This window comes from Notechis scutatus, chromosome 3 (genome assembly GCF_049901735.1).
Source record: "Notechis scutatus isolate UNSWTSFEM ecotype Mainland chromosome 3, rNotScu1.2, whole genome shotgun sequence".
Classification (NCBI taxonomy): Eukaryota; Metazoa; Chordata; class Lepidosauria; order Squamata; family Elapidae; genus Notechis; species Notechis scutatus.
The window spans coordinates 46,990,423-47,018,235 of record NC_142011.1 but is presented as its reverse complement, the minus strand read 5'-3'; the positions used below and the strand labels follow the sequence as shown (position 1 = coordinate 47,018,235).

The 27,813-nt window shown below is 34.1% G+C and overlaps 1 protein-coding gene across 6 annotated transcripts in view; it reads right to left on the bottom strand.

The window, feature by feature from the left end:
* LRRN2 (leucine rich repeat neuronal 2) overlaps positions 1-27,813 on the bottom strand; it is a 149,652-nt gene that overhangs the window by 74,444 nt on the left and 47,395 nt on the right. The window contains exon 4 of one of the 6 annotated variants that reach the window (XR_015748526.1): positions 13,670-14,667. The exons of the other annotated variants lie outside the window; for them this stretch is intronic. The gene's annotated coding sequence lies outside the window, so the exon portion shown is untranslated. Of the gene's footprint in view, positions 1-13,669; positions 14,668-27,813 lie in introns of those variants that run through there. 6 annotated transcript variants of the gene reach the window in all.

Below are 27,813 nucleotides of genomic sequence, written 5' to 3'. Positions count from 1 at the left end.
GTAGCTATGGGTTTCCCTGATCCCCCAAATGCAGCAGTGATGAACAACTGAGGAAATTTATTTCTAGCCCAGCTGTGGTGTAGTTGAAACTTCTTTATACCTTGTATTTCTTTTTGCAACACTTTTGAGATTCTGTGAAGCCACAGAGTTTGTCTGCAATCCATTTCCCCTTGAAAGGATCTCCTACTTCTGAGAGTCTGCCTGTCGGGTCCTTCAAGGGAATGGCACTTCATAACTCTGCAGTCAGTGCTGCAGATGTGAGCAACCACACATAACATCAAAAAGGAAATATATGGTTGTGGGGATGCTAGTTTTGGATTTTATTTCTCTTCTGTGGTTTGGGGATGAGATATGTTTTTCGACCCTAGGATTTGCAACAGCTGAGTAATGATAGTTTTACTTTCTATGGTTCTTATTACCAGAATTTGAAGTCAGTACTGCTGGAGGTGACTGCAGGAGGCTTAAAGATGTTTTCAGGTTTGGAGGCATACACACACATAGTCAAAGAGAGAAATAGAGAGACAGATTTAAGGAACAAAAAAAAAATACTACATAAGAAAAAAAGAAGAAGAAAGTGGAAAAAAGATATAGTGGCTAGAAAATAAAATGTCAGCAAATAAACAGTGAACTTAAATTATCATACAATTTAAAATTAATTTTTCACTGATTAAATAATTGAATATATTAAGCTAGACTCACATCAGCTTCAGAAATAATTGAAAATCACAACTCTCTAAATATTAATATTTATATTAGGGCCACCACTATAGTATGTGTCATTATTCCTAAAATAAATGAACATGAATTTGTAAAAAGAAAAACAAACAATTATTTTTAAAATCACGTAAAATAATATTAAATTCTAACTCATTCTCATTTGCTGCTGATTACATCAAAATATTTATTAACTTTAAAACTGCTTTTGATTACTATATTTGTATCAAATATTTTCCCTTTAATAACCATACTCTTTACTTTGTTGTATGACATGTCATGCATAAGAAAGACATTATTAGAATATAACGGAGTATAAATCCTTCCATCCTCCGCCATTTAATCAGAACTGAAGAAACTTATTGGAATTTCATAGACATGTCAGCTCATTTATTTTTGAATTATCTACAATAAGCAACTAAAACTTTTACTCTCTTACAGAATTTAAGAAAAGAATTTCTAAGAATCCATTTCAAATGCATCTAATGCAACAGCTCCAAGATTGAAGATGACCTCAACCCTAAACAGGAAATGTTTTAGAGATACCAAATGCCCTATTCTTATTTATTTCCTATATGTATTTTTATCTAGCTAACTACACCCCCATATAATAACATCTGTTGAAAATCCGTTGACATAAGAATTGTATTTAAATCATTTTCTAATGATCTGTTCACTCCCGTAAAGTGTAACACTGTGATTTCTGATAAGATCATCATGTCATGCAAACAGTGAGATCCTGGAGGATGTGACTACAGACTAGCATTATTTTAATAGTACAGGCAGAAACAAATAACAAGTCATTGTATTTCTTAATTATACTGACAGTATGTACACTACCATTTTTTCATAATAGTTAGATCTTTGCATATAACCACCATCATGTAAAGGAAGCAATATGGGCACATATCTCTCCTATATATACACAGACACACACAACATTTTAAAGTGGTTTTAAAGTTTTTAAAGGCTCAAAGTGTACAAAAAAGCAATTTATAATACTGAAACATTAGAAAAATGATCAATAAGACATCAAATAAGCTAAAATATTTAAAATTTTCATATTGGCCATATCCTTTGAGGGTTCTTTTTTTTTTAAAGAACAAGAGATTAAATATATGGATAAAAAGTTGTAAGGGACAATTTTCCTTAACTTCCCTTCCCTTCAGAAAGTGTCACACAGTTCCTCTGAAGTAAGTGGGAGGCTCAAAGAGTTCCACTGGGAATTGCAAGTGTTGTCTGTCATACTTGAAGCTGACAGATAAGGTTGCAACCCTGATGAGATTTATGGCCTCAGGTTGTTTCAGTGACAGACTAAATCACTGTTCTTGAATTGATAAGGGAAAGCTGCATACTGGAAGAAAATTAGAAGTTAACATAGCTTAGGAGAGAGTTTGATACTTATAGGACTTAATATCAGATGCTGCTCAGGACCTCAAACAGGACAATGTCTGGTGCTCAGAATATGCTAATGAACCACAGATCTTTAGATCAGGTGCTTCCAGTTGTTGATAACACTGGAATAGTGTTTCTTTCTTGCTGAAGTTAACAGTTGTATAATGTTTATCACACTCCATGCTGTTTGCAAGTATTGAAGAAGGGAAACATTTACATTAAATTATAGCTTGAAAGAAAACTTTCATAAAATGGTGTATCATTGGTACTTGACCCCAGATAGGCTAGCGAAAATGTATAAAAGGATTTCTAATAAGTGGTGAAAATATAGTCAAAATCCAGGTGTATATTATCATGTACGGTGGTCTTGCTAATATGTGAAAACATATTGTATAAATGCAACAATGACAGTGCAAAAATATTTGAGATACAAATATTAATGAAACCTGAAGCTTTTCTTTTAGGTATGATGGACAAGTCAATTGAAAAACAATTTGGACTCCTTCACATGGTGATGGCTGTGAGAATTGTACTTGCCAAACATCAGAAAGAAAAAGAGATGCCAACTGTTGAAGAATGGATTTTGAAATTGACCAAATTAGCAGAGATGGCAAAATTAACTGCTTTGATTAGGGATAATAAGAGACTGGGACCATTTGTGGACTTTCTACATGCTAAATATAATAACAGATGGTTAACAGAGAGATTTGAAGATTAGCGTAATGTATGTATGTAAAAGTGGAGGAGAATCTATTGCTTTTTCTTTTCTTTTAGCACCCACCCAGGTTGGATCCTACATGTTAAATTTAATTGACCACTTTTTCCTCCTTTTTTGTATACTATTTTTTCTTTGCTGTTGTTAAGTTTGAATGTAGGTTTTCATTTTGTTTCATGTTTGTTTGTTTTACTGTTTTATATTTTATATTCTATAATAAAACATTCTTTTTTAAAAAAGAAGGGGACATCTTATCACTATCACAATATCAGTTCTGCATGATCCAATACTATTGTTTCTGTCCACTAGCTGGGTTTAATTTCAACTGTAATGTGAATAAAAAAATCATGAAAATGCTATAAATCAGCAAAAGTTGCATGTGGATTCTTATACCTCCAGCTGGAACCCGCCTGCTTTAAATTATTACTGAGAAGAGATACTGTATGAAGGTGATTCTTTCTTTCTTTCTTTCTTTCTTTCTTTCTTTCTTTCTTTCTTTCTTTCTTTCTTTCTTTCTTTCTTTCTTTTCTTTCTTTCTTTCTTTCTTTCTTTCTTTCTTTCTTTTTCTTTCTTTCTTTCTTTCTTTTTCTTTCTTTCTTTCTCTTCTTTCTTTCTTTTCTTTCTTTCTTTCTTTCTTTCTTTCCTTCCTCTTTCTTTCTTTCTTTCTTTCTTTCTTTCTTTCTTTCTTTCTTTCTTTTCTTTCTTTCTTTTTCTTTCTTTCTTTCTTTCTTTCTTTCTTTCTTTCTTTCTTTCTTTCTTTCTTTCTTTCTTTCTTTCTTCTCTTTCTCTTCTTCTTTTCCTTCCTTCCTTCCTTCCTTTCCTGCCTATCTACCTCATGCATTCTACTTGCATTATATTTTAAGGTTTTACATTTCTCTTCTTTTAACACTGTAAATTCACATTTTGGAATTTATATGCTGCGAAGGCTTAAAGAAAGACAATGAAGTATTAAATAAGACAAAAGACACCCTGTATCTATTTTTTAAAAAATTAAAGAAGTTACCATGAAAACGATTCTGATCTCTTTTCAACAGCCTATTTTAAATTGCTAATAGGCTTCTCTGTTGATAGCTACATAAGCAAATGTGTTCATATTCAGAAAGCTATTCATTTCAGTGCCTGGTGTTTTATCAGTTCTCTCATTATTTAAAAACTTCAAAAATTATTTGTCTGCTGTTCTTCATCATTTGCAAGAAGAAAGGCATTCCTAATCTTATTTGCAAATGGGCACAGACAAACCTGAACAAAATCAAGCCTAGATATCAAGGATAGATATGCAAACTATCCATAACAGTTTACACTTTTCCTGCTCTTGTCATCAACCTTCTTGACTTCTGCTATCCAACTTCCACAAGCTTTACCTTTCATAGTAAAGGCCAGAAGGGGGAGAGTCACATACCAGGAATCTAATTTCTGCAAAGCAGTCAAATATCAATTATTAGAATAATCGGAAGAATGAGATATTCTAATAAAGTTTAAAAGGAAGCTGAGGTCAAAGAAAAAAATATTTTTCTGCCGGTTTCAAAATAAGACAGGAAATACTCCTCCCATCCCCCTGGAGAAAAAGGTAGGAAAGGAAAACCGGAATATAAGTAAAGAGAATCCCAGAAGGGTGAGCACTATATGTATATAGGAAAGTGCGGGGGAGAACAAATGTGTTAGATAGCAATTTAAGCCAAAAGAGCAATTGGATAATACTGTAAAGAAGAGTTTTAAAATGTAGCTTAATTAATAATTAATTTAAATGTAAAAAAGGAAGTTGTGAAATTGAAATAATAAGCAGAATGGGTGTTTTAATTGTCAGTAAATGGACTTAAAGTGAAAGAAGCTGGCAGATTCAGCAGACCCTGGCCAGAAGAACGGAAATGAGCAGAAGAACTGGAGAAAACCAGAGCCAAAAACCAGCCTTGCTATGACTGTCAAGAGAACAAGGAGAAACCAGTACAAAGCAAGGACAGCTTGGGTTGTTCATACTGTATGTCATTGTTAAAAGGGTTTTCGATTAAGCTGTTGATTAGTATTGGTAGTAAACCTATATGCTATTCATTACAGGAGACAGATTCTATTTTAGTTGAGTATTCCAGGGAGGAGCTTGAAATCAAGTTCCCAAGTCCCAAGCCTAGGTTTATTTCAAATAAAGTGCTTATTAGCAAGGGAGAGTCTATTAGCCCTTGTTTTAAAAGAGGAGCAATAACACTGATTCAGGTTCTTCAGCATTGATTATCTTGGTCTGTCTTTTTCCCCATAAGAATACTCTCTTCTTAAGTCTGGATAGCCAAACACACAAACATTATTGATTTTCATTAATATAGAGAAAAATGATCAATTTCTATTTAATTTAATAAGTCTCTTTGTACAGGGAAAGTCAGAATGACAGAATGAGCTCTAAGCTCTGCTGGCCCTCCTGTCCCACCACAAACTGTCAATTGACATTCTTGAAACCAGATCAGACAGAATAGCTTGTTCTGTACAGTACAGCCTCCTAAGCAGAGGTATGATATCTAATAGAATATTGTCTTCTGTTACCTCTTCAAGACAAATAAGATATAGCCTTTCTTGACCTTAGGAAATAATTCTGAGTTGCAGAAGAGCAGAAATATAGATGTCTGATGAAAAACTTATGCTAGACCAGCAGAAAATGCTGGATTAATTGATCAGTTCCATTTATGGAATAGGAAACAAAACTCTCATGGGATTTGTTGTTGAGCAGATACTATATTGATTGCACATCCATTGCTGTCCTTTCACGAACAGTTTGTCCTCCCTTTTAAGGCTGGATCTATTCCCAGTCTTGAAAATGGAAAAGGTGCTGCCTTCAGATATTTCTCTTCTCAGGGATCTTATATATATATATATACACACACACACACGCATATGCATATACATATACATACATACATACATATATATATGGTATTCAGCTTTGTTCGGGTATTTTCCCACATCATTATAATTGTGCTTTTAAAGTTGTAGCAACGTTTCGGCAGAATCTCATCTGCCATCATCAGACTTCTGTATTGTGTTCGTCTGTGAGTACAATACAGAAGCCTGATGATGGCAGATGAGATTCTGCCGAAACGTTGCTACAACTTTAAAGCACGATTATAATGATGTGGGAAAATACCCGAACAAAGCTGAATACCATACATATGTACATACATACATACATACATACATACATACATACATATATATCAGCCATCAATTGATGTAGGAACTATGTGAACAGACCATCCCCCCTGTGTTTTATGATTCCGAACACAGTTGACTAATGGCAACAGAACCACAAGTTCAGGTGTGCCAACATGATAGAAACAGTGCATTTTGGAAATGTTACTTTAGCATCAGACAAATCAATATGCGCCGGGTCTCCCGTTTCAGCACCAGAATTGGAACTTTATCAGAAGAACTGTGGCTTCCCAATCAGTCCCAGGTACAACCATTTTTCTATTAAAAATAGATAAGAGAATTTTGCTCTATTTTTTCCAGTAGATTCACCAGTTTATGTGTATATACATATACTGCACTGTGTTATCAAGATTCTTGGTTCATTCCCACAATTAAGACTCTGAGTGGGATATAATATTTAAAGATGTAATTATGAATTAAAAATTAAATTACATTGAATCATATCATGAATACATTTTGAGCTAATGTGAATCAAAAGCTGGCTGAAAACCAATTTAATAGAACTTCAAAACTATACTCTGGGTATATGAATCTCAAGAAGAAGAAATGGAGATTCATTGCTAGAGACAAAGGGAAGTCAATTTAGGCAACCTAAATGTGCTCTTTGCTTTTTGCCCTTACCAAAGTCAATTGTCTAGATTAAACAGCAGCTACTTGTGAAATAAAGAAGGACATAAAAGAAATTTAAATAAAAACAGCACAAAAGTAAAATTCTTAACTTCAAGCTTCTTTCTTTACTTCTTTCTCTTTTCATTTGTGACTGAAGAATGACTCATTGATGTGAGCAGTCATCTGAATTGAAGCTGTATTATGAAATTCACATGCCCATATTCTAATTTAAGAGCAACATAAAATGCTTTACAATGAGATTCGTGGTGCTTTCCAGAAACTGTCCCACATCACTGATTCTCAGCTGTCACCTGGGCAGAGCTGACTTCCATAGTTAATTAGGATTAAAAATGCTACGTTACAGTATTGGGGGAGGGGGCATTTGTATGCTTCTCTTCTCAAATGATCAAGGAGTGTAACATACCGTAGTTATTATATACACCTTATGCAGGGGTGGGATTCAAATTTTTTTACAACTGGTTCTGTGAGCGTGGTGAGGTGGGCGTGGCTTTTTTTGCAGCAACACCCCCCCACACTCTGTTTTTGGGTCTCCTGGGCTCAAAGAAGCCTCCTGGGGGGGGGGGCGTTTTTGCACCCAGGAAACGTCCCTGAGGCCCCAAAAGGCAAAAAAATGGAGGCATGTAGTACACCCCCTCCACGCACCCCTTTTTGCCTCCTGGGCCTCAGGGAAGCCTCCTGGGTAAAGCAGTAAGACAGCGAGGGGGATCCCGGCACAGCCGATTGTCGGAACAGCTGATCATCAGGAGGAAAAGAAAAAAAAACCTTAATGAGTGACTGGGCAGGGGAGAATACAGTCAGCGACGTCAGGCATGCGCGCAAAGTGGCCCTTGTGTGATAAGGACTGACTGGGCAAGGAGGGGAGGGGCAGACTCTACAGGTCATCTTTGTTTAGCAACTGTTGGCAATTACAACAGTGAAGAAAAAGTAACTTTATGACCAATCCTTGTATTTGCAACCTTTATAGTCTATAAGGCAAAAGATGGCTGAAAGAATATCATAACCATAGTCATAGTTTCACTTAACCATTTCAATTAATGACCAAGTTACGAGTCCCAGTTGTAGTTGCTAAATAAGGACTACCTGTATAATTTTCAGGTTTCTTTTCATACAATTCCTCCAAGAGTTCAATATTTATTGTTGTACACTGCCCAGATTCACTTTGTGTGAGCTGTGCTGCTATATAAATTTAATAAGTGAATAAATTAATGAAATATAATTTAAATAGTACTCCTTCCTCCATTTGTATTTACAACTATCCTGTGAAATAGGGATTGTTACACCAAGCATCCATGAGCCACGGTGGCACAATGGTCAAAGTGCAGAAGTGCAGGCTACTTCTACTGCCTGCTGGCTGCCTGCAATTTGGCAGTTCAAATCTCACCAGGTTCAAGGTTGACTCAGCCTTTCATCCTTCCGAGGTGGGTAAAATGAGGACCTAGATTGTTGGGGGCAATATGCTGACTCTGTAAAACCACTTAGAGAGGGCTGTAAAGCACTGTAAAGAGATATATAAGTCTAAGTGCTATTGCTATTGCTATCCATGGCTAAATGTGGACTTGAATCAGAATTCCCTGGTCAAAGTTCAGCACCTTAAACATTATATCATATTAGGTTTAAATGTTTTTCAAGAACTGTTCACATTTTTTCCCCAAAAAAATCTCCAAGACTTCTCTTTTTGAAATGATTATTTTTCAGTCATTCATTTCCTAAAGAAAACTGTCAGTTTAGCTTCTATTCCAAATGATTGTTATAGCTTGTTATAAATCTGTAGAGAAGTGTCTGTCATCTGTTTCCAGTCTTCAAAAGCTTCTCCTTTAGTTGGGCTATATAGTGCCAATGTTTCCAACATAAGTCAATTATATGATTTCAGTACTTAAAACAACTAAACTATTATCATCCTTGTATTAACTAGAGTTGCTTCCTGTTTTTGGGTCTATAACCAGCAAAAATTCCAACAGCAGTCTGTTAATGACATCAATATTTGTATACAAATTGAAAACTACAGAGGTCAACTTGTCCTATTAGCAGAGTTCCTCAGAAACATTAATACTTTACTGATGTACTGAATGTACAAATAGCCAAAATGTTTGAATAGAATAGAATAACAACCCCCTATATCATTTCAGACAAATGGCTTAAAAATTTCCAGTGTTGGAGAATTCACAACTTCTGGAGGCAAGTTGTTCCACTGATTAATTGTTCTAACTGTCAGGAAATTTCTTCTTAGTTCTATGTTGTTTCTCTCCTTGGTTAGTTTCCATCCATTGCTTCTTGTCCTGCCCTCAGGTGCTTTGGAGAATAGCTTGACTCCTTCTTCTTTGTGGCAGCCCTGAGATATTGGAACACTGCTATCATGTCTCCCCTAGGCCTTCTTTTTATTAGACTAGACATACCCAGAATAGATTTGCAGTTGTTTGTCCCTTTCCTTTACTCCTCATTGTAAAGTTCTACTTTGCCTTGTTGCTGTTGAACTTTCTCTCAATTTATTTTCATTTTTTTACTTGTAATTCTGAAGATCTTGTTGATTTGGGATCCAAATAGAACTGTTTGTACTGCTGCATTTTTTTTTTGTTACCTGAGTGACTAGAGTTATTTCCATCTGACCACAACTCAGTTCCTGGTTTACCAATTTTTTCCTTATTATCTAGGCTAAACTGAAAAACGGATTAAAAGGAAAAATGCTAGAAAGCTACTTTCTAAGTATCATACAATAAACCTCTCATTTTATAAATTACATTTAGTTTTTAATTTATAGATATTTAAAATTGCCTATTTCTAGATCAAACTTGAAAAATAAAATAAAAAGATAACTAAATAAGTAATAAGCGAACAAGGTACCCATTATCTCTCTTCATAACTGACAAAGCTGATTTGAAAATGTTTATGTCCCCCATGGGACACAATTGTAATAGAGTCCTTAAAGTTTGCAAAATGTTCTGAAGGACTTTTATGAACTTTGTCTTTATCCCCCCATTTGCTTCTATAAATAAATGAATTAATTAGCTAAGCTAATATTTTCCTAACATCTAGAGGAGAAATAGGACAAGTGAATTTTAGAACATTAAAAAAAATCTAGGTCTGAGGTAGCTGAATTTTTTAAAGCAACCAACTTTCTTCCCTCCTCTTCCCCAATTATATAGTTTTAAACCCAGGACCATTACAGCTAATCTAGGGTAGGGAAAAAAGTTAGTCCTTTATGGAGCTGAATTGGTGTCACAAAGTTACAGAAACTCATTGACATAATTTGCTCAAATACTGTTATTAATACTAAATTATTATGGTTGTACAAAGCATTTGGAAAGAAGTTGTGCAATGCACAAGAGGACAACGTATTTCTCTTCAGTTTATTAATGTAATGCATATTTTGTCAGACTCATAAGAGTTGCTAAAGAACCATTCATGGTTGTGTCTATTTTTAGAAAAGACATGCCTGCTTTAATGATTCCAAGAGAAGTGCTTTGTTTATGTTTCAGTGGATTATAATTCTTTCATATGCTTGCTGCAGGCCTAATTGTCATAATAGTAGATATTCAGATTTTTCATCAGATAACTATGTCATTGCATAGCAAAGAGCACTTGCAGATGGCTTGAAATGAACATACATATCACATTCTATCCATATCAACATTCTCCAAGCAATCAGTGTTTCAGTGTTTCTGAATAGTTTCTTAAAATGTAAAAACTACTTTGGAGGTAATACTTGTATGTAAAATGATAAAGGAGTCCCTGTAGATTTTACTCTCCTAGTCATTGCTAGGTGGGCAGTGCTCATCTCTGTTTCAAGGCCATTGACATTTCCATGGTCATGTGGCCAGCATGTTGTCATGGAATGCTGTTACCTTCCCACAAAGTGGTACATATTTATCTACTTGCATTTGCATGCTTTCAAACTACTAGGTTGGCAGGAGTTGTGCTGAGGACGGGATGATGGGATGGTGCTCAAGTCTTTTCAGCGAACAAGCCTAACATTTTAACCTCTGAGCCACTCCACCATTCACTTCTTTTGTGTACTACATTACCTTTGGGAAAGTATCAAAGATAATGTTATTATGGTTGGTTGTACCAACCATGCCAGATGTTTAGCCTGGATTAGACATTTTTATCCATCTATCAAATCTTTTCCAAGGACCTGGGATAAGCAAATGCTGTTGTTTGATGGTGTTAGAGGTATCGCCACAGGATGTAACCTGTTCCAAATAAAGCTGAATTTTGCAGTTGACTGCTAATGATCTTGTCAATGCCAGTGGTGTTCAAGTGGTGCTACATTTGTTTCAGGACTGCACCGAAGGTGCTTATCATTATTGGTATAATCTTTGTTTTATTTTGCCACAGTCATTCTACTTCTATTTGCATTTGCATTTTGTGATTTGTCCAGTTCTCTTCTCTTCTGTTGTCTCCAGATAGTGCCACATTCACTATTCAGACTTTTTCGGGGTTTGGGGGTGTCGCAGACCCCCTCCCCAGCCGGCAAAACCCCCTTTTCCCAAGGTGGAGGAGCGGCGGTCAGCAATGGCCGCCACAAAGAAGCCTGCTGTTGGACAAGATTGTGCAGGAGGAAGAAAGTTGGAAGAGTCGCGAACAAGTGAAAGTGGTTTTTGCTGACCAGGTTAAAGTAAAAGAAAGTACCCTGGAACTTGAAATTTGCCAAAGATAAATTGTTTCCAGAGAGATTTACAAGCGCGAATGGAATTTTAAAAGGAAAAGTTTTTTTTTTCTCACTCTCCTTCCTAACGTGACAGCGGATGGAACCATAAGAGAAATCGGAAAACCTGCATTGGAGGTAATTAAATGCTGAAGGGATAAGGATTTCTGAACATTTTTTTTTAAAAAAACCTTTTTTGCTGTGAGTGGGAAGGGAGAGGAAAAAAAAATTGGAGCAGAATTTGAAAATAAGAAGATTGCCTAGAATTTTAAAGAGTTATTAAACATTAATAAGACTTCTAAAAGATATATTTTAAATGGAACTTTGTGACTAAACAGTAACCCCAGAAAGAGAAAGTGAAGAAAGGAGAAAGTATTAAAAGAAACAGCTTATTTGGATTGTTTGGTGATCTTGGAATTTCTGAGAACTATCTTTGATTAAAAGCACTTGGGTGGTTGTTTGGAAAAACTTTTTCTCTTTACAATGGCATCACTTGTGGATGAATTGAAATTTGAATACCAAAAATACAAAAAAGAAGAACAAGAAGGGAAGGATTCTCTTGGCACTCTCTTTCAATTTTTAGAAATGGCGGTTTGTACTTATGAAAAGCTGACTGCGCAACAGGATGACTGGAGTAAAGAAGAAGCCATTTTTGATGAACAAGTGACTTTATTTGGGGAAGGAAAGGAGAAAGAGGAAAAGGAAAAGGGGACTTTAAGACTTGGAAAAACAACCAAAAAGAGAAAATAAGGTGAAAAGTGGATACTATGTTAGAAAACAACAGAAAGGAGGAAAGCAGAAGAAGAAAAGGGAGGTGGAGAGACAAGGGGGTAAAAAGGGTAAGGAGAAGAATAAGCAAGGGAGAAAGGAAGGGATGAGGAGCAAGATGCAAAGAAACAAAATTCTTTTAGAGATAATGGGTAAACTTTATTGAAAAAGGGATTCTGGAAAGGTACATAAGATTTTATATTTGTATTTAGAAATAATCTTAGAAAATTAGAAACAATATGTAATTTAAAATGTGATAAAACACCATTCACTACTTTTGTGTACTACATTACCTTTGGGAAAGTATCAAAGATAATGTTATTATGGTTGGTTGTACCAACCATGCCAGATGTTTAGCCTGGATTAGACATTTTTATCCATCTATCAAATCTTTTCCAAGGACCTGGGATAAGCAAATGCTGTTGTTTGATGGTGTTAGAGGTATCGCCACAGGATGTAACCTGTTCCAAATAAAGCTGAATTTTGCAGTTGACTGCTAATGATCTTGTCAATGCCAGTGGTGTTCAAGTGGTGCTACATTTGTTTCAGGATTGCACCGAAGGTGCTTATCATTATTGGTGTAATCTTTGTTTTATTTTGCCACAGTCATTCTACTTCTATTTGCATTTGCATTTTGTGATTTGTCCAGTTCTCTTCTCTTCTGTTGTCTCCAGATAGTGCCACATTCACTATTCAGACTTTTTTTTCCCTTATCAACAGTTGTTAAGTCTAAGGTGTTGTGTGGCAAATACTTGTCTGTTTGAATTCTAAAGTCCCAGAGCTTCTTCATTTTCTATGATTTTGTCTATCTGGTCCCAGAAGTCATTGCTTGCAAGCAAATGGCATTTCTTGTAGACATTTCAATGCACTATTGTTGCTACTTTGTCATGTCATTATATATAATCAGTCTTGTGATCTTATTGCAGCAGGTTGCTTATTTTAATTAATTGTCTTTTGAAATATCAGAAACACTTCCATATAGCTGATGCCATTAATACTGTGTATTTGCATTAAGAACATAACACAGCAAAATGGTTGCCCGGTCAATCTTTCCAATGTGGCGCTCTCTCTCTATCATTTCTCATTGTCTCATGACCTCCTGAGCATTCAGTTGTTAAGGCAATAAAAATACCATGTTTATTAATCAAAATACAGTGTGTTGCATATATTGGTGAATACTACAGTAAAAGATGGAACTCTACCCTCTTGACTAATTAGCTTGCAAGAACCAAAAGAAAAATATAGTCCACTGCAAAAATATCTGCAGAGTCCACTTCTTCTATTAAGTATTGCTTTGGTCCAGGTCAGGTTTACTCCAAAATCTTTATTACTTTTTCTTCTAATAAGATAAGAATGTTAAATACCTTAGTCTGTTATCTACACATTTACATGCTACTTGGAAGCTATCCTAAATGTCAGACTGTAGTTTTACCTGCAATTGTATGAAAAGAATTTGCAGAGCTATAAAGTAGAAGTCTTCCTTATTTGGATGAAAGACCTTCCCCAATAAACATGACCCACCAACCACCATAACATTTAGTGGTAGCTCAGTATGACTTATTATTAAAATTTTATTAATTTATGGAAACATGTCATTTTCTTTGTCTAGTGGACTAATATAGTTGCTACCCCAAATGTCACTAAAAATTATAGTACTGTATCTAGCTATCCTTTTTTCTCCATAATCTCTAAAGGAACTTCTCTCAGTAATAGTCTTGACATTTGGGGTAGCAACTATATTAATAGTCAAGGTTAAAAAATGTAGAACACTGTGAAACAGAGTTCTTCTGCAACACTGTCCCCTCCAGATACTGCATGATGGTGAAGTAACTCCATCATTTCAAATCTTTATGGAATAGTGTTGTCATGTTGGGGATAATATCCCAATACATCTAGAAAATGCAGTGTACTGGGAAAAGTTGTCCCCAAGGAGAAAGAGAAATTTAACATTTAATTGACACGTTATGCAGTCATGTGTTTATGGTATTTTCTAGATTAGCCTCCATTTGAGAATATTATTATTTGGAATTCTTTTAAACGTAGCTTTTTGTTTACAATATTTTCTTTTTTTACCTCCCACAACATAATATGTGAAGATTTCCCTTACTAAATTGATTCCACCCACATAAACTCTGAAGGAAAGTCCCTTGTTTGCTTGAAGTTTTCTAGCACATTCCCCCCCCCCCAAGAAATCCAGCTTAATGATGCTCTTTTTAAGCAATTTAGTGCTTCATAATAATTCCAAGACAATTTTTTTGATAAAGTTGATGTTTCATTCTCTTCAGACTACCTTCTGTATGTTTCTATGGAAACAAACACATTTCAATGATCAAATTCCTGTCATATGGACTGTTCCTGAATGCTGAGTCACACATGGCAGTATATTAAAAGATGATAGTAAAAATGGAATAAATTCTAAGAGAGCTTAGGAAAAAGAATTTCATTCATAAAAGCAGAATTTCTACACAAAAGTTCTTTAACTTCTCAGATCAAATGCCAATTCCAGAACATCATGAACTCCTGTCCTCCCAGCATTGAAGATTTACCCCTGGAAACTATTCAATTGCCCCAGAATCGAATAGTCCAATGCCTATTTCTTCATCTGATTGTGATTCTGTCAAAGGAAACAAAAGAGAAATAAGACTAAAATTTACATCTTTTTAAAACAGTCACTATTTTGTACCTCTTTTCCAGGTACGTTTTGCAAGAGATATATATCTTTTTATTATACATCTTTCTCTTGCCATTTTTTGTTGAAAATCATATTAAGAATTTTAAAATTGCAGATTTTATTGCATCAGGACATACTGGTTTGGACACAAAATCAGGAGGTATAAAGATCACAGATCATAAAAAATAAATTCTGGTAAACTAAAATTTGGACCAAGCAGCAGAACCTTAAACTGTGTACTGAGAGCCAATGAAATTAATATAAGAACATTATTTGTAAGAAATTCAGAAAGTAATGCTGAAAATTGCCTTTAGTCTCTTGCATGTTTGTGTAATATGCCCACATATACATACGTAGAAAGAATATTTTTTTTACTTTTTCTGATAAGGATATTTAATGAATGTAATTCTGATTAAGGCAATTGAAGAATTATCTTAATTTTATTGTAGAATCAAAATAAAGACTCATATTTCATGAGTCTGAGAATCTTGAACCAAACACATTTCCAAATTACAATAAAATACCCACTTACAATTTTAGTGAATGGTACATCAAGTTGTTCCACATTTGATTCCATGAAAATGCTGGTATTGTTGTTGAGTCAAAGTAGGGTAGTATTATTAGCAAATGCTTTGAATGCTCAAATAATGAATTGTTCTCATGGCAACTTATATAAATATGAATAAAGCATATACATCCAATAAAGATCTAGAAATGTAAGATCAGTTACTAGGATACTTGGCATAGGATCAACTGACTGTGGTGCGTTAACTACAGAACACTATCCCCAGCAATTTGTCAAACTAAAGAGTTCTGGTTTCTTATGTCACCCTGATTCTTGTTTATTTACTTTTATTATTGAACACTGAAATAATAGCTACTTTTTCATATATTTATATTAGAGCTGTTATAGGGCAACAATAAAATTAGTTCTGATGCCACAGTAACTTACGTTGCTCATCTTTCTATACAGTATCAAAATATCGCATTGCTGGTTTTTCATTTTATAGAGGATTAGATTTTACAACCCTTAGTAAGACGTGAAAATATCTTCAGCATGATAACAATAATCTAGGATGACTAATCATGACTGCAAATCCTACATTAATTTTTTAATCAATCTATTTTAAACTTAATTAGCAATGTACAATATATTAACATAAATCATAGCAACAAATTTTAATTACTTCAATCATGGAACAGTAAAGGAAACCTTATCTAAATTGGGTAGAATTCAATAAATGGACTACAGTAGTTTTTTAATAGCTGCTTTGGTTTTAGAAGATTTAGAAAGTTTTTGGAATGCTACTATTAGGGGGAGAAAGTACAGTATTAAAAATAGCTTTTTCCTATTCTAATATTTTAATACAGACTTATGCACCTTATTATTTATTTATTCAATTTAGATCCTCTTTATTCTACTAAGCATTCAAGGCCCTAACAAAAAATTAAATAGTTTCCACTAGTATGGGTGGAGTATATAAAAATATTTTAGTATCTTAAAAGGGTGATTGGACTTGATAATATGTAAATCAAAAATTCAGTAAAAATTGATACTAAAATAAAATTTCTTGGTTCACCAATACCTTAATTTAAACATATTTATTTTTCTTGCTTAAATAAATATTGAAACATAATAAAAATTCACTCTTAATGTATTGACAGAATCAGTTATTTAACAACAAGGTCATCAACAACACATATCATTTTAAGGAAGAGTTCCATTTAAAATCAAAGTAAGATACACAATTTTATTTGTGGTTAATGGACTGTATGTACCAAGTACTTTGGTAAAAATAAATAATAATGGTAATTCAAAACACATTAAAATGGTGAAGGAGGAAATGGGTCTGCAACTTACTATATTATAGTCTTGGAATTCAATAGGACTCGCATAGGAGTAGAAATATACAGCATAGTGTAGTTAATTGATTTAAGTAACCAGATATAGATATGTACATCAACCTTAGCACACTACATTTAATGTTTGAATTGAAAAGCCTCAAAAGAAAGGTAGATAAATCACCAATATCACTATTTTCTTGCTTTCTTCTGTTGATGACTTCATATAGTTCAAATTTGGGACATCAGATTCTTTGGAACAAAAGCCAAAATAATCTGTCAGTGTAAAATATTATATGTAATTTTATTCATCTATTCATCACCTGCTTTCAGGTTCAACAGAGGATAGGATTGCCCCTACTTGTACATGACAGTATTTTAGATAATTGTGTGACTGCTATCAGATTTTACTCCAGTTCTCCCTGGAAGCTAAACACATCCAACTTTTTTAGCTCTTTGTCAAAAGATTTAATTTACAAACCCTCCAGTAGTTTGGTAGTTCTCCTCTGAACTGGTCCCAGCTTCTACATCTCCCTTTAATGCACACCACTCAGAACTGGACAGAGTAGAATTAATTAAATTGGAAAGTCATTTAAGACTCGGAGTCTCACCCCTTGCTCAATGAATCCACCAAATTCCCAGCTCCCTTGTGATGACCCAGGGTGGGATAAAAAAACAACAAAGTCACAAAAACAGATGAAGTCCCTTTAATTCCTTCAACTTGGCTTTAAAGGTCCAATTATCATTGACTGGAAAAAAAAACCTCCCCCACAAACAATTGCGAAAAGGAAGAACTTCCATTCAAACTCAAAATACACATAAATTATAAATAGAAAAAAACAACACAAACCACATTGAAGAATTAATGAGACAAGGCAGAATAATGGCTTGAAGACATCCATAGATATTGAAACACACACACTGGGAAGGATGCCAGAACTCAGATAAGAACTGACAGACTATAAATATTTTCACACTTTGAAAATATTTTATTTTTCCACTGGTCCATGAGCAGTTTGTCCTTTTAAACAGAGCTGCAGCCCATGAAGGGGATCAAGGCCCTTTCCTCCCCCATAGACCACACCATTCACATTTCTCCCTTATCTGCTCCTTCCTGCGTGCCCTCCTGTGAAGAGGGGATGGGCCTGGGTATTCCTCTGAATGCCCAGCCAGCCCATGCCCTTCCCCAGTTTCCTCCACAACCTCTGGAGCCACATTCCCACTCCCTGTTGGCTATTCTTCCTCTCCCTAGGAGTCAGATTCTAACAGGAGCATGACACCCCTCCCCCAAGCCAGTTAAGAGATAGATGAGTAAGACTGGCCTTAGCTAATACATTCTATTAATAACTGTCAATCTTGTTTAAAAATGTGATTCTATCACAAATATAATTCTCATTGAAAATATTTGCAATGGACACTTTATCTAGAATCCATAAGCATGTGTATTTTATTAATGACATGTTTTACATTTTCACTACAACAGTATCTGCAACACATTATTTTTAATGAAAAATTTCCCAAATCCTATAACTCCGGACAAAATAATGAGAACTAGTAATCATTACAGGAGACGTGGGTGATGGAAGGAACTGAATTATAAGGACATTATTTGTGGGAACTGATAACAGATTGTCCTCCCAAAGAAAAACAACAATATTCATTGAGAATGAACACTAAACAGTTATTTTAATTTATATGACACAAAAAAAGAAAGGACTTTTAGATGAACCTTCATCACTATATAAAAACATAATCCAAACATATACAAAGTATCTTTATACTGTATATGTGTCTGTAAAAAACAAAACAACTGAAAATATAAAGATAAATTTCATGCATTGGTAGTCAGAATGAAAATCTACTATAGAATTGGCAAACAAAGATACAATAGCAAATTGGTTGTACCAATGCCTGTAGACCCTTAATGTTAAACATGGGAGACCAAAAACAGCTGAATTAGACAGGGACAATGACTGCCCTTAACTAGTACTGACAATGCTGCTTCTTTCAGTTTATCAAATATGCTTTTAAAAAATCCAAGTCAAAACTATAGCTCTTTTGAATACAGTAATAGATAAGCAAACCAACTTTGTCAAGGGCAATTTGTGTGTAATGATTTCAGCAGTAAAGTACTTTACTTCTGTGCAATTTCCTTACCTCCCTTTAGTTCCTAGTTCGGAGTAAGGCAGCATTTTAACAATTTAAATCCTTCCACCAATTCACTAACCATTCTTTGACTATTTGCTCCCGAATGTTCTATGAGTAATTAATACTGGTTTTTTGTCCACATCTCTTACTGCTATTACAGGACTAAATAAAAGAGATATGATGCAGTTAATATTCAGTACATAAAATCAAATAAAGTGAAGGTTGGTTTGCTGCATCTTAAACTGCTATGATTATGATGGTTGATAATAGTATCTGGAAAATTAGTTTTCTGAAATATCTGTGTGAGTCATGGTAGCCCTATCATCCATTATTTAAATGGCAGTACATGCCTAGAGAAAGAGTTTGGCTTCTCAGTCATAATCTCTAAATCCTTTCCACTTGGGAGAAGACAGTGTAGTTTTGATTTAGCTAATATTGAGGAATTGCAACACTACCTCTAATTGAACCCAAGGAAGTCAAGTATACAGCTGATTTGGGGGTGGAAGAATGCTGTATATAGTATATCTCTTCCTTTATAGTCAGTGTTGTTTTTCTTGCAGATGGTTCTGGAGATTGTAAAATGAATGAAACTTGATGAAATTATGTAAATTAAAGCCAAATGCTTTAACTGGGAAATGATTAGTTATGCCAAGGCTTACTCAATGAATAAAGGTTCCTGCCTACATCCTTCTTGCCTTGGGTTGAGACTGATATTTGTTGAAGACATGTCCATACCACAAAACTTCCACATCAGTGGCAACTGCCAACGCTAGCTGATGCTAGAAAATGGATCAACCTTCCATATAATTGACAATTCAATCCTTCATGGAGCAAAAGCTCAAGTGAGTAAGTGATTGAATGATTTGCAATTGGCCTGCTGCAACTTGGCAGTGCTGCAGTACCCCCTGACTCCCCCCCAAAATTTTCTGATCATGTAACCCTGTGACTCTGACCTGAGAAACTAGAACTTCATTAACACATAATATTTTAAATTACCCTGCTCACTTCAATTCTATATTTGTGTTTCAGAAAATCAGACTAAATTGTTATATTTTATGACTTTTTTTCTTAAAAAGTTTTCACCAAGGGGGGAAATTAAATCAATAAGCTATGATATCTTACCTGCAAAATTCCAGATGGCCATTAGATACCAGAAAATGATTCATGTTTTCTTTTAGTGGTTAACTGAGTTTTAAATAATATGAGCTTTTTGAGAATGTTGTTTCTTGGTTCTGTCAGAGCAGGTCAGAAATGATTAAATCCCAGAACTCTACATAAATGTTTGGTTAGTTGTGATGAAATAAAAAACTGATGACCAGCTAGCTGTTAAATAATAAATTTTGACTGATCAGTGGTGGTGGGAAACAATCACACTTCAATGTCAGCAATGAAGTAAAGCAGTTGTCCTAAAACTTTCAAGCAAAGTATCAAACTAAAAGAAAATTGAATAGACACTGCTGAAGTTAAATTACAAAATAATATCAACACCATGTTGTACAATGATAAGAAAACAGAACAATGAGCTGGAAATAGTTTTCCCATTGTAAGTAGTCTTGAAAAAATATTTTCATTATCTTTGCAATTTTGTTGCAGGAAATAAATTAGGATAGTGTTATTTTTCTGGGGACATTAATAAAACTGTTCCGTGGCTTCTGTAAATCCGGCTTTTATTATGAAAATTGTAGTTGGATTTACTGTAAAAAAAACCTTCAATCAGAGAAGATTTATCTCAAAGAAATGAAATAGTTAACTACATCTTTGCTAGCAATATTCAGAGCTCTAAACTTTTTTCAGTTCCATGGAGGAAAATCCTTCCATTCTGTCACATATAATAACTTCAGCTGAGTATGGTTCAGCTCCTTTAAGATTTATTCCACTGTAAAATTTGCAACTGGTCCCTTGATATTCTTTTTGACATATCTATACTAGTAGTGCAGTAGGTACCACCCTAATTATCTGGAAGGTAGGAACAAATGACCTATTCATTTTCAATCCACTATGAATGCTATGTGATTAAATGAATACAGTAGAATTGAGTTCATTCAGTCCTTACAAATCTTAGAGGATCTTTGTGTCATCTGCATTTCTCCCCCAACTAATAATACAATACTATGCACAGTTTGAAGACTTGATATCCATATTATACTTTTCCATTTTTAACTGTAGTGAAAGAAAGGGCAATGCTAACTATTCTCTATCTCTATTTTTTTATTCATCAATCATTTTCTATACTTACTTGTCCAGTATACCAGATATCTTGTTCAATATAGTAGTTGTGGAGTGGGCAAGCCCAAGCCAGAGAAAACATGTGAGTAAATTTGAAACAATCTTTGTATTGCCTCCTGCAGTCTCAGGAGTTTTAAATATAGATTATTGACTTACTGAATGCAAACTAGTAATTCTTGTGAAATTCTTCATTGCAGGATCACAGCCTCTGTTATTGGCTGTGTTCCTAAATCTTGAATAGCATTTTTATATACAGATTGAATTCACATAGTGACTATGTTCATATAAATACAAAATAACCTGGCTAACCTTGGTTGTGGTCAATTTGTGGTTCATATACTGTGAAAATCCCTGAAAAATAACGACCCATGGTTAAGTGCACTATAGATCAGTATATAATGCAAATATAGTCACTGTGATATACCAATTTGTTTGTTTGTACTAATTCTTAATCAAATAGGTTCCAACATATCATTAAACTATAATTGCTAGTTTATACCACATGCTAAATCATAGCCAAATAAGCCACACTGTGGCTTTATGCAATGTGTGAACCTATCATAGTTTCCTTCTCTTTCTCAAAACATACAGATGCATACACTTTAGGGAGCAGATGTGGTTCTTCTCTTTTCACATGACAATCTGTAGAAAGTTTGTCCAAACTTGAAGGCTTTAGGCTGAGAGATGGTGGTCAGCCCAAGAACATCCAGTGAACTTTATGGCTGAGAGAAGAATTAGGTTAACTCAGGCTAAATTCTAAAATTCCAGGTACTGCACCAAATGGTTTCCTCATTAGATGCTCACATGGGCAATCGATTAAGTATAGGAGCAGAATTAATAAAGTCTGTCAGCCATTCATGTTAGCCACTCACCCACCATATTTGTGTTCAGGTGAAATGGCACTTATGTCTGTTTATCTAACAACAAGAAACAAAACAAATATGTGATTTATCTAAACTTCTATTAACCAGAACAAATCTTTGGGGTATTTAAACTGAGATAAGTTATAATGGCATAAATTCCAATGCCTCAGAAGGCTTTGTTTTATAGGGCAAACTTCATAAAGTATGAACTCATAGAGGCAGCAATCATTCTCTAGTTCTTACAGAAATAGAAACTCTCCTAATTCTCTTCTCAGCTGGCATGTCTGTCTTTACTTAAATATGAACTAATTTGAATTAATTGGCAATCAATTAACCCTTTTTAAAAGTAAAATAAAATAAAAATGATGAGAAATATTTGGCTACTGCACTTGGGACTTGCAGAGTCTGAAAGCCTAATAACTTGAACTAAAGAGATAACTTTCTCATTTGGCTGAAATAGAGAAGCATATTTCAATGGACACAAGGGAGAGAAATAACATCCAATTAACACGAAACATTTGTAATCACAGTGTAACTGGCAGAGTGACTAAAATAAGCCCAACTATAGGACCATTGTGATGATGAACTATTGGTAGCTGGGGGTCTACCATGTGCTCATCCTATTCATATTCCATCTGATGCTGTATTTTAAGATTGGGCTCTCCTCTTAATGCAATACTATTATGCAGCAAAGAAATAGTGACTTGTCCCATCTTCTAAGAAAAATACTCAAATTTTGGTATCTGCTCTGATACACTGTGGTACTCACTATTTTTTTTCCTAAGGTGGGGAAAACATGCATTTTTACAGCACTATTGTACTACTAATTGTTTACATGAGCACTATTTGTTGAAGGTTTGGAAAGAGGATGGGGATTAATTTCACTTCTATTTATAAGATAGCAGAGTTATGACAGAAACAATGCCTCCCAATCTAATCTGATATTGTCATTGGCTAGGTTCACCAAACATGGCAAGCTATGGTTTAATAATATATTGAATAAATCACTACAGCTAAGTTCAAGGCCAGTCAAGTGAGATACACTACGATGCAGAGCAATGTTTGAATCCTATTTGTCAAATTTATATACAATTGACACAATATCAATATTCCTGAACAGATTTATTTTAAGAGATCCATGAAAATATATCATCGTAGTTATTAATATAGATAAAGCAATCAGACTTGCAAGCTGATCCTAATTATTAATCACCTGCTGTATCAAACAGTATCCAACCAAAACAGGATAGGATACAGAATGACCTCAGATGGATCAGGAGGAAGTACTGTAAATTATTCTGCTTTTTTCCTCCTGGAAATGCTTCAAAATATCAAAAGTATTTTCAAAGAAATATAATACAAAATAATACAAAATGAAACAAGCTCAAGATAGTAGCGCAATGGTATATAGGTTCCCTGCAGAGGGAAAAATGCACTTATTGAGAAAAAAGATTGTTTTAGAAAGAGTTACTTGTAACTCTCACCACTTCTTTGCTTTATATTCCCATTTTTCTTTAAGCGTTGGCTTTTGGATCTTGTTGCATGTATGAATATCATTAGCCCAAAACTCTCTTTACTTCAATTAGATAAATTGTCTTCCTTTCTAAAAATATGTGTCTAGGATTACAGCTGCAGAACATCTTAAACATAAACACTAAGAAGTGAACCACACTGAATTACATTAAATTCTTTTTCTGATGAATATGCTGAATGCTTCATCTTATCCCATGTAGAAATTACATGCTGGTCAGAATTCATTGGCCTGATTCAATATCATGAGTTAAATATAAATGAAATATTAAATACAAATACAATGTATGTAGATTTCTCAAAATCACTTAGGTGAGATGGGTGATATAGAAATTCCATTGCGCCACTGCTGCTACTTTGTCATGCTATTGTTTGGTATTCAGTCTGCAATCTTCTTGCAGCAGGTCACTAAGTGGTCCACCAATTCTTCAGCTTTCTTTTATTATTATACTTGGTTATACAATTAACCAGATGTTTAGATTGGATTAGCATTTTATCCAGCTATCAATTCCTTCCCAAGGACATGGCAGATGTTGTTGTTCAATGGTCTTAAAGGTATCATTCCGTGATATAAGCTGTTGCAAATAACTTTGTCTTTTGCAATTGATTGGTGATGGTTTTGTCAATGCTGATGGTTTTCCAATGGTGCTCCAGATGTTTTAGAATTGCACCCAAGATGCCTTTTATTATTAGTACTATCTTTGCTTTCTTTTCAGAGGGGAGGGACAATCCTGTTTAATTGTTATATAAAATGTCCTGGGAGACTTTCATACTGAAAAGTAGCTACACAGAATTTAAAAAATTAAAAATTCAGTATATCCACTTGCTGTGGGCTTTTGTTGCTAATGTAGTTTGATTTGGTATGTTTTATTTTATTTTTCATTGGGTAGCACTCCCTCCCTCCCCCCCTCTCTCTCTTTATTGTTTATTAGCAGATTGTACTTAGAAAATACAGTATAATGTATAAGCATGACAGTAAATATTGCAGTATTGCCAAGTTTGCAGAATCTTGGGAAATCATCATATTATGGAGATGAAGATTAAGTGACAATATTTCCTCCCGCCAAATGAATGTATGAGCAGGCAAGCTTAACAAACTGTGACAAAATGGAGTACACCGACACCAGCAGTCAATTCCCTTAAATAAAACTTTTATTGGAAATGATATCTGAAAACAAGCAAGCTACAATAGGAATTAATGGCAATTCTCCCCAGCCAGGCTTTGCCCAGAGTTTTCTGGTGAAAGGAGATCATACCAGGTAGGTTTCTAAAGGCAGAATCTTGTTACATAAAACAGATAAACCTAGGAGAAAGGGAGTAAAGGGAGGGGGAAGGAACAATTTAGTGTTTATTAATCCAAATTAAAATCAGAAGTGAGATGACAATTACAATTTTTGACTGGCTAATTGTTTCCCTCAGAAGCTGACCATTCTGTGGATTTGGAAAATTAATTGTTCGCAATCCTAGGTAGATTGGTTTTGAATCCTGCTGAGAAAATTAAACTTCTCTGAGGTAAGAGTCTGTGACTGTGATCCACACTTTATAAGCTGGTACAACATAAAATGAATTAAAATTCATAACAAGAGTCTGCAAGGAAAGAAATATATCTTTTTTATTACATTGGAAGGAAACTCCTGAAGCTCCATAAATGTTAACACAGGCCAGTAACCTCTTCACACACAAACAAAATCAGGCAGTGCAAAAAACAAACCACAATTCTATCTCTTCTACTGAGACTATAATGTTAATCATTTCAGGTGAATGTGTCTATCTTTTCTATCTAAGCATCATGTGAAAATTTTTCTAGACCACATCTGTGGAGGTTAATATTAATGATTATCTGGTAATAACCATGGTGTATGGAAGATTATGATTTATAATGTAAAAGGTGTCAATAATAAAAAGTATGAATGGATAAATCATGTGAAAGGACAAAAATAATTTTGTGTGCATGTAAAGCTAAGAGATAGGAAAAGAATATTGAATAAATGAGGATGGCCTGACCTTAGGACATTGAATTGATGAATACATGCAAGGAAAGTGAAGAACTAGATTTAATTGGGAATAAAAAACTAAAATGAAAATCAGAGCATATGCATTGATATAATGTGTACATTTGAAATTAGGAATTCTTATGTTGCTGATAGTTGTGAAGTATATAACAATGTGAAAACCACATATGGGTTTAGGAAACAAAAGGGCAATAACATGAAAATCCAATCCAGTAGAGAAAAAGAAACAGTTAATTGATATTAATTGTAGTGTGGAACAAGACAAGAAAGTACATAGAAAATGCTGATCTTTTCAGAACTAAAAGTGAATATGAGTAATGAGAGTTCACTGAGGGGAAAAAATTCTTTCAAAGATAGGGTTTAACCTAAATCTAGTCATACATAGACATGGCAAAGATATTAATATAATTTTAAAAGGATGATCAGGGAGTAAGAGAAAGATATGTGATCTCTCTTTGGTTGTTTAAAGTATTTATGGCTATGTAAATAATGCTTTCAGTGATATCAGAGGTATATTGCTTAGGGGCAGAAATGTACATACACTTTTGTCAATGCCATAAGATTGGCTAAGAGCATAAAGTATATGCAGCAAAGATTCGATTGATTACTTGATCTATTTCTAAACAGATCAAGGTAGTGGAGTTTGACAGAGAAAGTGGAGTGAAGAATTGCAACTTATTCATAAATAACAAAATGACGAACAAAATTTATTCAACTTAAAATGTTCACTAAAGATAGAGAAATAGGTGGAGAAATTAAGACACACAAATGTTGGTAGAGAAATAATGTGGTCTGCTGTGAGGAATGGTTGTTTGCCAAAAGAAGAGGAAATGGTTATGTTTATTGCTTCTGCCCAATTTATTATGTGGGAAGTGAAAGATGGCTATGTCAGGTGAAACATAAAAGTAAATTGAATGCAGTGGGAATGGGGTAAAAATGTGTGTGTAATAAAAGAAGAGATAAGGTCAGGAATGAATGGGTGTTGAATGAATGAGGATTGAATACAAAAATGACTAGCACAGAAACTATGTTGAGGTAGTTTGGTCATAAAGAGAGAATGAATCAAACCAAATTATCATATGAAAGAAAAATGAAGGCAGAGAGAAAGGTGAAGATCAAGAAAGTCATGATTGGATAGGATTAAAGATATTCTCAAAAAGAAAAGAATGAGAAGATTAAAGAACAAAGGATAGCCTAGGAATCAAGACATGTATATGGTAGAAGCAAGAATGGATTGTAAATATAGAAAGATATGGTAAATTATAGTGAACAATATCAATGCAAACTACTTTAGCTATGCTTTCTATTCCTTTTCTTATCTCAGATCTTTTCATTTCTTTGATATAAGCTTTTAAAAAAATCTTTATTGTACTCTGCATCACTGCTTATTATAAAAAGAATATATGATGGATAAGTATGCATATATGTCTGCATTTTCATATGTGCATTTAGTAGTATAAGAAATAAATTTATTTGGGGATATAGAATGCTAAATAAATAAATCCACTTATTTTTAGTTAGATACTTTTTTATTTTACTTTTATTAGGTGGATTTCATTCCATCCCTCATTTTTTTAGACTGAATGAAGGTTAATATTCATATAGTTATTTTATGATATAATGTGATTTTAAGTTGTGCATATAACTTTTAAATAGATAGTAGATACAGGTTAATTTTATCAAATAAATTATTAATTTTAAAAACAAGTATCTACAATACTGTTCATATTGCTAATTGAGGTAATGATAAAATACTACAACAGAACTACCTTATAAACAATTTATTACTTCATAATGATGAATACTGCTATCCCAAATAATCTAGAACAGATACACAAAATGGCTCATTTACAGAACTTCTGGACTTCTAAATATAAAAATTCGATTCCTGATTTACTGTTAAAAAATACCTGGTCAACCTCAGATACATTAATTAGTTCAGTATTTTCAGACTAAATTCTGGGTCAGAAAGGTTTTCTGAATTTACCATTGGTTCTTTCTATTGACTTCCCACCTCATATTTAAATTTGCTTCTATGGAAATAGATGGATAATGCTCAACAAAAATAGATCTGTTCTATAATTAGTCAAAAACACCACCCTCCCCCAAAAAAAACCAGAACTACAAGAAATAAATTTTCACATAGAAAGTTGCAGTCTGCATGAAAATTGCTCAGAATTACTGGATCTGCCACCGGCATGTTAAGTAGTAGTCAGGTTATAGGCTTCAGAGATTCATGGAAGAAATGGATTATCTGGTTCCTTTTAGTTGGATTTTAAGTTCAGAATAAAATGGAGACATTAAAAGTATAGATAAGCTCTAGAAGAGCTGGGATGGGGTACTGCAACATTTTGGCCCTTCTTAATCTCTCAGCATCTTTTTATATTCTCATGATATTATTCTAAACAGATGGGATGGGATGTACCAGGAAAATGTGCAATCTGAGGCTTTTCTTGGCTAATGGCACT